This window comes from Corvus brachyrhynchos, unplaced genomic scaffold, assembly GCF_000691975.1.
Source record: "Corvus brachyrhynchos isolate BGI_N302 unplaced genomic scaffold, ASM69197v1 scaffold6, whole genome shotgun sequence".
NCBI lineage: Eukaryota > Metazoa > Chordata > Aves > Passeriformes > Corvidae > Corvus > Corvus brachyrhynchos.
Genome location: NW_008238632.1, coordinates 3,093,342 through 3,098,379, shown reverse-complemented (window position 1 = coordinate 3,098,379; position 5,038 = coordinate 3,093,342). Strand labels below are relative to the sequence as shown.

Genomic DNA, 5,038 nt, shown 5'->3' with positions numbered 1-5,038 from the left:
AAAGAAGAATTTCTGGGATTTCATCAAGGACTGGCTTAATCCTAAAATAAATAAATAAATAAATAAATTTTTTTTTTAGATAAAGGTTGCTTTGAAAAGTGCATTGAGACAATTCTTGTGATTTTGTGATTACTGAGTAAACAGCTTGAACAGGGGGGTGTTCTCCAAACCTTGGAAGATGCTCATAGTGCATCTTTTACAGCATCAACAATAACATGTTTTGTCATCAGCCCTCTGTCAGCGTGTCTGAGTCACACACATTTGGTATAAGTGAGGATTAATTATAGATCTAATGAAAAAAAAAATATGTGAGACTGTGGGATGACTGTTCCAACATAGCTTTTAGGCATCATTCATTTTCTTATGATCAGCTGCTCACAAGTTGCTTTTATTAAACAGAACTAAATTTTATAAAGAAAGGACAGCTTTATAGTACCATCAATTAATGAATTGTCTCATCATGATATCAGTTTGCTTAGCACAAAATTGTGGCTGCAGCTGATTCAAACCAAAAATTTTCTGTAATATTTTTTTCCTATTTTGCTAGACTGATTTAGAAAAGAAGATAGAATAAATTGAGAAATGTGACAGAACTGCAAATATTAGCAATAAAATAACATTTTGGTGAAAGTGAAATAATTGATTTAATAGGTAGTCATTGTCAAAATGTAGATCAAGTACTGAAAGAAACAGTAACACTACACATTGGACTCAGTATAAGATCCATCTTAACACATTCACAGTTGATCACGTAAATGTCACTTATTGGAGAACATCCATTACAAAACTCCAAAAGCCTTCAAAACCTTCAGAAATAAAGGGCTAGAACAGCCACCAGAGACAGAACACTAGTAAAAAACATCTCTGCATACTGCTATCCTGTTTGGAAAAACACTGAACACACAGTAGTTTTCAGTCATGAGTTTCTGAACAGCAGTAAATCCAAAATTGTATCATTCTGTTCCTACTGAGCAAAGAAAAACCCAGCATTATGCTTATTTAGTACATTCAGGGCATGCCCTTATATGTGAGATCAGTATAAGACATAGGGTGAAGTAGACTTAGCGTACAGACCCACATTTTGTACTGTACTCCAAATGAAGGACACAAAGCAGAAAGGTGGATCTGTCTAGAGCACCAAGCCCATATCTCTCCCTTTTAAGATGCATGTAAGTCCCTGTCAAATTTTTTCGAAACATATCTTCTATTAATTTCCTTTAGAATCTCAGGTGGTTTTGAGTCCTATTTAAATACCTAAATACTTTGCTGACTTGCTTCCAAATCACAGTAAGTATACTCAGAATCCCAATTCAGAAAAATAGCTGCTTCTAAACTAATAACATTAACACCACTCTATTACTCTCCATAGACCATCACTCAAAATATAATTCTGCCCATTCCATTGAATAAATGTGATTCCCTGTTATTGAATCTAACTAGCTAAATATATTCTGTTTAAGAGTTATCTTGTAGATAAACTCAGTAACTGCCTGCCTTGGACAATCAACAGCAAATTGTGGCTATGGTTTTAGCTCACTAAATAATCAGCATTTCCTCTAACAGTTTCCTAGACACAGTGCTGTCCAATTTGACAGAGCTCATTAGTTTTCAACTCTTGAGGAAAACAAAGTGTTGCTATAAGAAAATTTCTTGAAAAGACCAGATAAAAATTCTATTTGCATGTACCTCTGTGTGTTGGAACTGCTAAGAAGACTTCTTGCCTTAAAGAAAAATGCCACATTTTAAGAATTACTTTAAAATACTGCATTTTAAAATGGAAAGAAACAATATAGAAAATATATAGCACCATATAAAAATGATCAATTCTGACTTGTAATATTGAGTTCACTTGTGGTTGACTCACTCTCAAGAAAGATAAAGCAGAGATTGATGAATTTCAGAGTAGAGATAGAGGTAAAGTGGGATTTATATTGGATGAGAGATTAACCCAGACAGAACAAGAGTAACAGGAGACTTGATGGAGGTATACAAAATTTTTACTAGTATAGTAATAAACTGATCAATCTCTCCTTTTATTAAACTTGTCCCATCATATAACAACATAGGATTGCAAATTAAAAGGCAATACATTCCAATTAGAAAGAGAAGTATTTACTTATGAGAGACATAGCACTGTGCAAGGTCATTAAGTGAAATACTATGGATAGAGTTGAAAAAGAAGGCTAATGTTACAACCATTAATACCTTTTGTAGACATGAAAGTCATCATAAATTAGTATTAAACCTTATGTTATGGGCTATATAGAAAATACAATTTTTCCTTATATAGTTCTACTCATCTACTGCCATGGTTCTCTGACAAGGATTTTACCTCCCTCTGTAGCATCTACTGTCAGCTACTGCCAGCTTATTCTTTATAGATTTTAATTTTGTTTCACTGCCTACTGGTTGTAATTATCTCAGATGCATGAAAATAACATTTTATCAACTGCTTTTTATCCTTTTCCATTTGGCAAACATTGGTTTCTTGTGTGTGTTTTGAGCCAAACTGAGATCAACACATCTGTTTCAGTTTAATATCTATGGTTTATATAACAAGACCTATGCAGTAATATGCTGTCTTTACAGTGGTGTTTCCTAACCAGTGAAATCAGGCCAAAACACCTATGGCACTTTAGAATTTTACTGATTATATATAGAAATCAAGGCCTTGATAATATATCTCCGCTAAAAGATACCTTTAGTCATGCCAAACAACCTTTTTGTTTCTGCCAGCATTATCAATTGCTCAGGAAATAGTGTGCTTAGTTAATTATTGCTTTGGAGTAGGCAGATGGGGTACAAATAATCTCAGTTCAAGAGTTGCAGAAGTAATGTGAATTGTTTTCTTTTACAAATTCCCAGTGATGAAGTATGCAACTTAAATAAGAAGGATTGGGTACTGCTTTTGGCATCCTGTGATACCATGAATAGCTGCCACTGAAACCAAGAATCCTTCAAGTGACATCCATTTGCAAACCTGCCTGAGGACACATGGGTTGAATTTGCTTCGAAGAGATGCAACAAAGCACAAAATTCCAGTCTGCTTTCAAATAATCAGCCATAGTGATAAGAGTATTTGGATCCAAATATAAATTGTCATCAGTTTTTAGATGTTTCATCACTGGCTTGAAGTTAAACCCATACCACAATAAATAAAAAAAAGCAAAACTAGTAAGATTTAGACTTATGGCAGCTTTGCTCAGATTATAGTGTCCTTATGTCAGAACCCCAAGGGCATCCACAAGTCTTGTCCTGATGAAGCCTGTCACTATCACCAGCATGATCCTGTTCAGACCTTGTGGGACAGTGCCTAACTGATGAGCACCCTGCCTCTGTGAAGGTCGCTTTTGATTCCAGACTTGTCCTCCCTCTTGAAGGGAACTTGTTCTTGCTGCTCCCTGACCCAGACATGTCTTTCTAAAAATTTAAACATGGAGTTTATTACAACAGTGATTTTCACTTGAGTGAAAATTTCTCTAACCCTCAGTTCTGTGTATTTAGTTTGAGTTCAAACACCCACTTGATGTCTTCCAGTGTGGTTTTTCTCTGTGCACCAGTTTGTGCTATTCTGAGTAGTGGTACCCACCAACAGAAAGCATTTATGACAGTGGTCAGTTGAAAAATAATCCCCCAGTAAATTTCCAAAGACAGTCCAAAAGTACAGATGTTTTCTACAACCAACCCAAAATGACTCTTTCTGAAAATCCTTTTCAGCTGGTTCCTGAGACTGTGATAGGCAACACAGACAACAAAGTGAGAACCCCTTCCCTTACAATAGATTCTTCGCCCTTCCCCGCAGCTCCAGAGGAGTTTATATTGTTTGGTCGTCAAACTATTAACTGGATAAAAATATAACTTCTACCCTTTCTGCTCAACCTGTCTCACTGTTAAGGAAAAAACTTCAAAACTCGTTGGTTGGAAGGAAAATACAGAAGAGAAAATGTTTATTCTACAGCTTAGCAACAGATTTCAATCAAACAGTCCTGGCTTTTGGACTATTCTTCAATAATACCTTATGATATCTATCAAGTAACTGCTTAATGCAGAATATACCAATAATATTTGAAAATAGGGCCAGTTTCCTCCTTGTGTCTCTTACAACTCAGACCAAAAATCCTCTTCTAATTATACATTCAGTGGATCACAAACCAGTTAATTTGTTTAGTGGCTTTAGCTCTTATTGTATTTCTTTGTCAGAGATGTGTTAATCTCTCATTGTGGTCACACCACAAAGATGGTACAGCTATAACTTAAGGAGCTTCATAGCAGTGGTAAGGTATCTGCATTTACTTCATAATAACTATACCCTCTGGGCCCGCTCAAAGGCCAAAGGCTACCTCACTGTAACTTAAGGTCTTTACATTTATCAGGCTCAGATCAAAATCTCAGTTGTCCACATAAGTGATCAAAAATAATTCTGATTTCAGTTGTGGAATGTGTAAAGAGAAAACTTAAGACCACTATCTTTCTAAATTCCTAGAGCTGGACTTCTAGACTTAGTTGTAACTCAGAGGTCATTCTTCACTTGGATGTTATGTGCTGCGTTCAGTCTGCATAACTTCAGCTGTAGCTTTTCCAGTACTGTATTAGGAGTTTCAAGTTCAAAGGATTCTGAGTCAACAGGATGTTGCCTTCTATTTCACCACAACACTTTGGAAAACTTATCCTTTCATATTCAGTATGAAGATGGTGTTTTTCCATAATCCAATTCCAAAAAAATGAACTTCCAGAGGTAATGCTATGAACTATAGCAAATTTTGGAGCTATTTAATACTGTCTCTGTAAAGTACAGAAACTTACATTTCCCCCTTTTACCATGTTTCTCATTCTCTACTGAAGCAGCCAGTACTCATGCTTTAGAATTGTGAGAGGTAAAATTGAGCAATAAATCCTCACATGCTGATATCTTATGTTTTAGCAGAGGAACAATTTATATTGAATAATAAGCAAAACAATTTTCAGTTGGATGACTGACAAAAGAAATCATTGTTCATTCTTGCACAATGAACCATGAAAACCAAGTCGAGGTAAGAAT

The 5,038-nt window shown here is 35.4% G+C and overlaps 1 long non-coding RNA gene across 1 annotated transcript in view; it reads left to right on the top strand.

The window, feature by feature from the left end:
* Nucleotides 1-3,135, top strand: part of LOC108447394 — a 14,038-nt gene extending 10,903 nt beyond the window's left edge. Inside the window, exon 3 of the long non-coding RNA XR_001862938.1 lies at nt 2,866-3,135. This is a non-coding gene — a long non-coding RNA (uncharacterized LOC108447394). The remainder of the gene's footprint in view (nt 1-2,865) is intronic.
* Nucleotides 3,136-5,038: the final 1,903 nt, after the last annotated feature.